Source organism: Anomalospiza imberbis, chromosome 14 (genome assembly GCF_031753505.1).
Source record: "Anomalospiza imberbis isolate Cuckoo-Finch-1a 21T00152 chromosome 14, ASM3175350v1, whole genome shotgun sequence".
Classification (NCBI taxonomy): Eukaryota; Metazoa; Chordata; class Aves; order Passeriformes; family Viduidae; genus Anomalospiza; species Anomalospiza imberbis.
In genome coordinates this window covers 2,297,376-2,307,979 of record NC_089694.1, presented here as the reverse complement: position 1 = coordinate 2,307,979, position 10,604 = coordinate 2,297,376, and the positions used below count along the sequence as shown (strand labels likewise).

Sequence of the window (10,604 nt, the reverse complement as noted above, 5' to 3'; positions counted from 1 at the left end):
GTGATGATCCAGCCTTCCTCCCGATTCAGGCTAAGGTTTAAAAGGGAAAAAAAACTCAAAAACAAAACAACAAAATCCAAATCCTTTTCACTGTATAAACACAAAAGAATGACCCTTTTAATCTTAACATGAAGTGAAGGCTCATAAAGCTCTTACTAAAACCAAATCCTAGGTGTTTATTGCTGGTAGGGGATAATGGATGGGCATGGTCAGGAAATGAAGTTCCCCCAGTGAGAGGGGGATTTTCTGCAGCCACATTAGCAGAGCCCATTGAGGGGTTCATCCTTCATCTTTTCCAAGTAGAAAAACCTGCTGAAGTACTGTAAATACCCTTTTCCCTGGGAGAGGATGAAGGTGGGGGAGACACTGATCACAACTAATATTTATGAGACATTGTTATTTATTAAGCTGGTACTGCTAATAGAATACAGTCTTTCTTATTAATTACAGATAACTACACATCCATGCACTCCCCCAAAAGCTCGCTCCAGCCACGGTAGCACCAGCAGCTTCTGGGTGGGTGTGGCAGAGGCTCAGGGGTGTGTGGGGTACTGGTCCCTGTGCTTGAATAAAGCAGCACCACCTCCTTGGCTGAGCTCCATTTTTAACGCTGCTGAGCGCTGCTGCTTTCGGACAAATTCAGCAGATGTGGTGCTTTACCCATTTTTGCAGGTTCAGCCAGGCAGTCCCCAGAGCTCATCACACCTTGGAAGGCTTTGACAGAATCAATTAGGTTGGAAAAGACCTCTGAGGTCATCAGGCCCAAACTTTGACCCAACACCTTGTTGTCACCCAGACTTTGGCACTAAATGCCACGTCGAGGCTTTCCTCAAACACCTCCAGGGGTGATGACTTCACCACCTGCCCAGGCAGCTTTTCCCAATGTTTGACAGCCCTTTCTGCAAGGAAATTCCCCAAATGTTCAGCCTGAACCTCCCCTGGCCCAGACTGAGGCCATGTCCTCTCCTGCTGCCACTTGTTGCCTGGAACCAGAGCCTGGGAGCTGTGGACAGTGACAAACTCAGCCCTGAGCCTCCTCCTCTCCAGGCTAAAAAAACTCTCTCCCCTAATATCTCCTCACCCTCTCTTCTGGTACCTTCCTGTCCACCCCCACACACCAGCAGCTTTGGACTCAGTTCACAGGACTTTGCAGGAGGGGCTGAGACCCCCTGAACTCCCTGAGGGCACACACAGAGCTCTGTGTGATGGGTGCAATGCCACCTGTACCCCTGGGGGACACACAGAGCTCTGTGTGATGGGTGCAATGCCACCTGTACCCCTGGGGGACACACAGAGCTCTGTGTGATGGGTGCAATGTCACCTGTACCCCTGGGGGACACACAGAGCTCTGTGTGATGGGTGCAATGTCACCTGTACCCCTGGGGGACACACAGAGCTCTGTGTGATGGGTGGAATGCCACGTGTACCCCTGGGGGACACACAGAGCTCTGTGTGATGGGTGCAATGTCACCTGTACCCCTGGGAGACACACAGAGCTCTGTGTAATGGGTGAAAATGTCACCTGTACCCCTGGGGGACACACAGAGCTCTGTGTAATGGGTGAAAATGTCACCTGTACCCCTGGGGACACACAGAGCTCTGTGTGATGGGTGCAATGCCACCTGTACCCCTGGGGGACACACAGAGCTCTGTGTGATGGGTGCAATGCCACCTGTACCCCTGGGGGACACACAAAAAGTTCTGTGTAATGGGTGAAAATGTCACCTGTGCCCCGGGGGACACACAAATTTCTGGGTGATGGGTGAAATGCCACCTGTGCCCCTGCCAGGGCACACAAAAAGATCTGTGTAATGGGTGAAATGCCACCTGTACCCCTGGGGGACACCCACAGGGCTGGGGTGCACCTTCACAGCTCCACGCTCTGCACTGAAGGGACCATGGCCATTTGGAATCGAGATTAATTTTCCACACCCTGCTGGATCAACATGTCTGCAGCTGATTTTGGGACAGTTACCTGAACTCAAGTAGTTAATGCATGCTGAAAATCCTAAAGAGCTGCCATTTGAATTTATTTCTTATTTTTTAAGGACCCTCTTCCCTCACCTATTGATGATATCATTGCTACTCAAGAAATAAAGGCCTTTGCTTTTCTGTTGGGGTCTTGGCTTGCTCACACTATTCATTACAAGACAAATAAAAATGTTGATTTTGCTATTTGAGCACTGCCTGCTTGTTATTTTTTCCATGTTAAGTACAGATTGCAGCCTGTTTGTTGAAAGACAAAAGAAAATCAATACAAGTGTTGAAAAGGAGCCTTGAGTATTCAACTTTGCAAACAAAGTTCCTAAATAAGAACCAAGAAAAGTAGCAATAGAAAAAATATGAATGCCTGACTTAATTAGCAGTGTTCACATGAGGAATATTGCTTTTTCAAGTATAAAGGACCAAGTAGAAAAAGAAAAAAAACTATTTCTAAGGAAAGTAAAAAATGGAATGATCCTATACATTTCTATTTCAGCTATGGTTATATTCAACACTGATATGTCTTAAATTATTTGTTGATACAGAGGGAAATTAAGAGATAAAAATGAATCCTTCATACTTAAAATATAAAAAATAAAACACGATTTTTATTTTCGTTGTTGCCAAGAATTATTGAATCACCTGTATAATCTTTCAGCTTCTAGCCTTTGAATATCTCAGAGCATTCATCTGGGCATTCTGAAGATGAAGAAACTTTAAATAATTTATGATCCTTTCAGGAAAAAAATGGCAAGTCTGCAATCCTATGTTTTGGTGGTTTTCTTCTTTTCCTTTATGCTAATTTTACAAAAGAAATAAAACATATGGATATATTCCCTACCTGCTCCTGAATTAAGACACTGATATAAATATAAATAGGGGAAGAAAGTTGGATACTGACTCATTGGACTGAACATAAATTAATTGCTTGGTTATTCTGTATTAATGTCTATAAATGTCACATGGATTTTCTCACTAATTTTGAATTAGTCGTAAGAATATATTTTATATACCTTAATTGATATCCCAGTATATTAAAAAAATACAGAGTAATTTTAGGTAAGGAGCAAAACACATCATTCACATGAGAAAAACTTACCTAAAAAGTAGAATTAATGATGTCCAGTTCCATTTCACATATAATCTCAAAGTCGCTTGCCAGGACAGAGCTGCCCAGCACAATTAGACTTTCATGTACTAACGAGAGCAGGAAGAGCTGCCAGCCAATAAAAAGATAAGCCAATCAATCCTGAAATACAAAAGTTTTCTGTGAGGATGAGAAAGGTACATCCAAGGAGGAGCTGGGGAAATAAGGAGTCACTGATGTGGGTTTGTTCATTGACAGAATTTCCTTGGAAATAGGCATTAGGGGAGAACAGGGACACCAGGTATTAGATATTGATATTTACCACTTCTCTGGCTTTCAATTACAGGCGTGTAAATATTTGGATTCTTAAGAGAAGCAAGAGTGCAAATAAAGAGTCAGAAGAGTTACAGTGATGTCCTACAAGAAGCTTTAAGCTTCAGCTCTCTTTCCCATTCCTTTGTCAATTTTTCATCCTCCTCCCACTTCCCCAACCTACTTTCTTATAGTATTAAGTCACTTAACTACTGCTATTAAATTCTCAGATGAGAAACGGGTAGGAGAGAAGCCTGCTTGTACTTCCTATGGATATTTAAAACGGGGAGCACCAGAATTTAGAAACCAGCCAGAGAATTGCTCTCTGGAGACTGGTGTGGAATCATATAGAGAAGAATATTTGGTGTGTTTAGAGAGTTTTGTTAACATCTGTCTTTATAAGCTGACACAAAAGAGCCACGCTCTGGGCTTAGAATCAGTTCACCTTTTGGTGCAAATCAACAAAATTTGTCTGTTAGAGTCACTGGACACAAAATGGTATCTCAAGACACAGTTATTCCTTTACTTCACTGAAAGAAGAAAATATATTTATCTACAGCTGATCTTGCACAGAATAGCCATTACTCTGGTGCTGTAAAACAGTGGTTTTGAACACTCTTTACAGAGCACACAAAAATAATTTTTCCACATCACTTTTAGCCCCAGCCAGATTTAGCAGTTTCAGAGGTACCTTGGTAACATGCCACCAGTATGTACCAAAAATGAGAGAAACTGCTGATCCAGAAATCCTTTTAATTCAGGCAATTAAGGAGGTACAGTTCTGAGCAAAGCAGTTTGTGTTTATACTCTCCATGTTATGCAATTAAAAAAAAATAAATCAAAAGCTCTTGGGGACTGTGCTTATTTTTTAATGAAATCAATGTCAGCATCTAGTTACTAATAAGAAACTCTCAATAACAGTTCCTTGCAAGAAAGAAAGTTGTTTCAGCTTCAGGCTGATAAAAGGATTATTAGAAAACAGCTCTCTGTATGAGTGTGCATGGCTGAATGTTTAAACAATCTTGAAAAATAATACTTTGAAGCCATCCACCTTAGGCTCATATAAAGACAATCTGGTCCCACTAAAAGTCAGTGAGGATCTGGATGTAAATGTGATGGATTCAGGAGAAAATCTGGAACAGATGAAAATGGCTGTAAAACGGCCACTCACTCACACAAATCATCCTTTTGACCTCTGGTCATGCTAAGGTTTTGGGAGAAGTTTCCACAGTGTTTTTTTTAGTACTTACCCACTGCCAGCTCCCTGGGATTTTCTGCAGTAGGACCCTGCACTCCGTGCACACTTACTGTGTAAAATAACAGCAGAAAAAAAGGGTTGACATAATGAGTGACTACAATTTAAATCTTATTACACAAAGCTTCATTTGAGTCAATATGCACAGTGCAGAACTGCAGGGGTGCCTTTCACCCTGGGGAGAGAGGAATGAGGCACAAATTCTCATTATGGGCAAGGGGAGGGACACACGATTCTCATTGTGGGGAAGGGAAGGGACACAAAATTCTCCTTATGGATAAAGGAAGGGACACCCAATTCTCATTGTGGGGAAGGGACACAAAATTCTCCTTATGGATAAAGGAAGGGACATACAATTCTCTTTGTGGGGAAGGGAAAGGGACACACAATTCTCATTGTGGGGAAGAGACACCCAACTATCATTGTAAGTAAGAGAAGGGACACACAGTTCTCACTATGGGTAAAGGAAGGGAAACTCAATTCTCATTTTGGGTAAGGGAAAGGACACCCTATTCTCATTCTGGGTAAGGGAAAGGACACCTTATTCTCATTTTGGGTAAGGGAAGGGGCACCCAATTCTCATTTTGGGTAAGGGACACACAGTTTTCATTGTGGGTAGGGGCTGTGGCTGCTCCAGAGAACACTCACAGGAAAATCACTGCATTCCACACTTCGGGTTTATCTGATTCAGAATTTTTTGGAAGTGACCTTGCAGTCACTCAGTGCAAAAATATAATTGACAGTGATGATGACTCCTAATTGCCACAGGAATAAATGGAGGCTTTCAGGAACTGGGAAGGGGAGGGACATAAACCACATTAGCATGGATCATGTATTTCCTCTCCTCTCATTATCTTTCCAGGCAGACTGCTAAATTTTCTCTTCCTACACTCATTGTTGTCCACAGAAAGAGCTGTTACTGAACCTGGTCACACCTTTCTTGAATTTTAGGATATATTTTTAATTATTGCTTTTTAATAAACCATGCTAGCTTATATGCTTATGGTTTTAGTTGCTTGCTTTACTAATGACTTGTTCCAGCTAATTAAAGGAAATCTCCAGGAAATCTCTTTTTTTTCTGATAAGTAGATTGCACAAATATCTTCAAGGAGAATGCATCCTTCCAGACATAAATCTGTACTTAGAACTGCCAAGTCTGTTTGCCTAGGCTGGAGTGCTGTGCTTGTAACTTCAGTTTTATTTCATTATTGTAAATTCATGTGCGGTTGAAAAGAGATATTCATTATTAATTACTGGGGATTTTTGAAAGAACATCTTGTAAAATATTTTAATTATAGACAATGCTACTGTAGATTAGAATCAGGGATAGGTTTACTGGGAATATGTACCTCAAAAAGGGTTAAATTCCCAAAAAAGTGCATCCTAACTTTCAGGTTAACAAAAGTGTTTCTTCTTTTAGTACTTCAGTGCAATTAAGGGATTTGATTTATGAATGTGAACCATCTGATCTTTCCAACTTTTAAATTTTTCCTAGTTTTTGCAGAAAAACTCAGTTTTAATTCAGATAGCTTGCACTGCTTACAGAACTTTACAGTTAGAGAAAATATCCAATTATCAGAGCATTATTTTGAAAAACAACTTAGCAGCTGTTGTGCAAGCAGAGTCTAAATAAAAAAAACCCCAGACTTTATTAAAGATGAGAGCTACATAGATCGTGTGCTTGAATTCATTCCCCGATGAAAGAGAAAAGCTCTCACTAAACCTTCCACGGGCAGAAAGGTGCAGGTTAGCAGTGCAGTGCTGCCTCTGCAGAATGGCAGCATCATCAGAAATTCAGCCTCGCTGCTGAGATTCAGCAGAGCAGCACCCCTTATCCAAGGGGCTTGCAAAGGCACTTTGGAAAAGAGCAGGATTTCCATCGTGGCTGTGCTGTGGGCTTGACAGAGTATTCATCAGCCATTATTGATTTGGAGGGAGGTATGGCTGGAGTGAGGAGGATTGATCTGAAATCTCCCTTGGCTGAGTTAACTATTGAGGGATCTCCTCATATCAGGATGGAGCAGTGAGGAGTGACCTGCAAGGATGGGAAATGTGCACCTCTGTCCCTTTGCTTTACAGTGCATGTGAAAAGCTCTGCCTTGCTCTTGGGATTGTTTTTTCCTCTCTCCATTAGCTTTCAGAAACATTACCTTTGCTAATTTTAGCATTCCTTGATTTTCCTGGGCAAATCCTCACGGAATTACAGAGCAGCACTTTCCTCTGAGATGATCTGGTAAAGGGATAAGGGACAAAGAGCTATTGACTTTGTATTCAAGCTGCAGCTTTTCTTGTGAGAAAATGAAGGTGGCAAAAGCTATCCACCAGCAGCCTGGCTTAGCTGGGAGCTCTTTGCCAGCCCCTCCTGTCCCCAGATGTCCCAGCATCTCCACAAGGCATTTCTGTGGTCACTTTTGCCATCCCTTCCCTCCCCCTGGGCGTGGTGACCCTTCCAAATCAGAATATTCTGTCTCTGGGATTCTGCTTCTCTCCCACAGGAATCTGCACCTTCTTATTGTCCAAGAGAGGACCAAGAGCTAGGTGTCTCCAGGAGGATTGTCCTTGCTGAGGTATCTCACCTGGAAAGCAGAGGCTGGGACCTCCCAGCTCTGTGTTCACCCACCCAGCTTTGCCCTTCATCTCACATCTGCAACGTCTTTCTGCAGATTTCACGAGTCCAGACTTGGTTCACTGACATCTGAAACGTTCCTGCAAGGAACATTTCTCTATTCCTCTCTTTGTATCTTTCCCTTTTTTTTAATCCTTATTTTTATTTTTTCCTCTCATTTCTGTCATTTCCCAGGTGACCTCTCACGTGCCTTCGTGGCCTTTCCTCCAACTCGTCATTTCACATGAGCTACTGATACATCAAGTGCCACCACGGATTAGCTTCTGCTCTCAGCTTGTTCAGATTTCACTGCACTTAGGGACCAACAGATTCATTCTTTGTCTTGTGCTGCTCTTCACAGTCTAAAGGTCCTTTCTACACACAAGGCCATTTCAGGGTTTTCCCTGCAGTCTTCTTCAGGGAGAAATAAACACATTTTTCTTACCTGCTTCTCACTCCCTCTTTGTGGCCGAGAAATGAAAGGCATTCAAAGGCAAGACCAAGAAGCTACAGTTTTGTAAGTATGTTTTGCAATAGTTTAAAACAAATATAAATATGATATTATAATTTAGAATGTTACCTTTAAAAGCAGATTATTCAGACCTGTCAGTTTCACAAAGGAATAAACAGCAGATAACCTGAAATAAAGAATAAGCATGAAATTCAATTAATATGAGTAGCTTAAGATCTCAAGATCTTTATTTCAATACTTGGATTACCTTGTCTCAAGATCTTTATTATTTTAAGTACTTCAATCTTAAGAACCCTACATATAGGAACTTATTTTCCCCACTGATTGTGCTTTACTTCACATGATGGACCACCAGCTGTAAATGGGAATTTAGTCCCAGGGACCAGACTGAAGTAAATCTGAAGTTCCTCAAAGTGCATAATGTTGTTGTTGAGTCTACATTTCAGGGTAAAAAATTAAATAATCAGACAGACCATGCCTTTGAAATTGTTAATCATGAGAATGAAGGTTCAAATCTACATTTGTTCTTGTGAAGGGAACAAAAGAAATCACAGCAATTCTTTTAATGATTAATCAAATGAAAAAGGATATATTAATATTCTGGTTCTCCCTGAAAGACACACTGGAAGAGAAATCCAGAACAGTGAAGGATCTGATACACAGCTGACAGCATTTCTTCCCAAAAAAAATGTGATGTAACCCAAGAAAAAGAGAATTTTATTACATTTTACAAACTTCTCATCTTTGCTACTGAAACCACTAGACTACTTTCTGTGTTAAAAATAAAGTGATCATTGTAGTGAGTTCACCTTCAAATCATCTCATATTTCTTCTATACTGCCTTTACATTTATGAGTAACAGCATATTGATTTCACCCTTCCCTTGCACTGGGTTTGACTCTCCCTTAATAGACAAAATGACTATTTGCTTTCTATAAATCCTACTATTTGTATTTCTTTTCTTCTCTGAGCTGTAATCTGTGACTTACAATAGGCCACTGCTCAGTGCAATGATGAGGCGCTAGCTCAGCCTTAATATTGTTCAAACAACAAAAAAAGTCCAAGTGCCAGCCTCTTGTTACCAGGGCTTTTCTCACGGGTGTCCTTTAAATTACCTGACTTCCCAAGAAGGGAACAGAGCTTTCTGTTCACCTGAGAGCTGCTCAGGTAATTATCCCATGGCACGTTTGATCCCCTCACAAAGCTCAGCGTTGGCTCCTGTTCCTTGCTCCATCCTCTGCGGATGGAGAAGCATCCATCCTCTCCATCAAACCCTCTTCTCCTTCCAGGCTCTTTCTTGGCTCTCTGAGGCGCTTGCAGGTTTCTGAGCTGCGCCCTGAGAGCTCAGTGCGAGCTCCATTTCCTGCAGGGAACAAGAGGACGTGGTCCCTACGTGTCCTACAAGTGCCCACGTGTCACCAGAGCCCCAGCAGCTCCTGCCTGTCCCCTGGGCCTGCCTGCTCCCTGCCTTCCTGTTCCCTGCCAAAAGCTTTTGTCACATTTCCAGCAGCAGGGTGGAACTTTGACCGTATCCATTTTTCACTGAGGGATCAGGTGACCTCAGTCGCTTTTGCCTTTTCTACTCTTGTGCAGAAAGAAAAAAGAATTTCAGGCAGGATAGAAAGCACTGCACACCATTGAGGAAAAATGGGTTTAAAGCAATAATTGGAGACAGAACTGGATGTAATTAGCTCATTATTCTTTAAAAATGGACTCTCTCCATGCTCACCTTAATGTTTAGCCCACAATCCCTGTGAACCAAAGTTAGGGCTTTTTTAAACTAAAAATGAAGCAGATAAAGGTCAGTACAAACTGAATTGGAAGGATTTGGCTCCTTTAATAAGCTTGAAAAGAGGAAGGAAAAGCCTGTTTATTGAACATGTTTTTGTTTGCTTCCTTCTAAGCATGCCATCCATAAAGAGCTCCATTCATAAAAAAAAAAAAAAAACAAAAAACAAAAAAAAAAAAAAAAAACAAAAAAAAAAAAAAAAACCAAACTTAACTAATGTAATTAATGCTTGTTATTCAGTACCAAACTGTCCTGAGCAGGTCCAGGATCTTGGTTTGCCCGGGTTTCTTTTTTCTTCTGCAGAAATGCCATTTTTCACCACTTACTGTCCTCGACCTTTGGTTAGCTTTGCTCTCCTTACAACTTTTACAATCTTCTTTTGGAGACATCTCTTCACCAAGAGTGAAAACAAGATCTGCACCTGCTTTGGAGAAAAGCATTTTTAACCCACTGAACAATGAATGCAAAGGGAAAGAGTGCTAAACTTAAAAATTTGTAGATCTCATCAGTTTTATTTTTTTCTCATTACAATGCAACTGAATTAGTATATATGACTTTCCAGCTCTTAATTCCTTGTTTTCAAAAACAGATGTTTTGATAAAATGATAAATGCATCTAGAATCTATATAAATATAATAAAGAAAAAATTATTATCAGCTCTCACATCACTAAGATTTATTGGCCCTTTTACCAAAGTGGAAAGACTTGACCTAACTCCTTAATAATTAGTAATATTTCTCTAAGTTAGTAAAAATTGCATTTAACAATAGTAAAATTTTCATTTCAGTGGATTAAAATAGATTTTTGAAATACAGCCTGGTGCCTCATACATCAAACTCCAGAGGAGCACTCACCACAATGGCTGGTGGTGAAAAAAGTTGGTTTATAACAGACAATTTATTATCCAAAACAGCACTGGAAAGTCATACTCTAACAATTTTGATCAGGGGGTAGCAGGCCAAGAAGGCTGTAAGTCAACCAAGGAACAGAGGAATTGAATGGAAAGTGCAGTTCCTGCATGTTCCACCTGCTCAGCTGCCTCATTCTTAAACAATTTAAAGCTTTGGCTGCTGTGGACCACCTCACTTAAGGTTATTCCTT

At 41.0% G+C, this 10,604-nt stretch overlaps 1 long non-coding RNA gene across 1 annotated transcript; it reads right to left on the bottom strand.

The window, feature by feature from the left end:
• Positions 1–3,108: 3,108 nt before the first annotated feature.
• LOC137482306 (uncharacterized) lies at positions 3,109–7,883 on the bottom strand. Its single transcript, XR_011003995.1, has 3 exons — positions 7,823–7,883; positions 4,633–4,689; positions 3,109–3,232 (listed from the first exon to the last, which is right to left on the bottom strand). It is a non-coding gene; the product is annotated as an uncharacterized lncRNA (long non-coding RNA).
• Between the last annotated feature and the right edge of the window lie 2,721 nt (positions 7,884–10,604).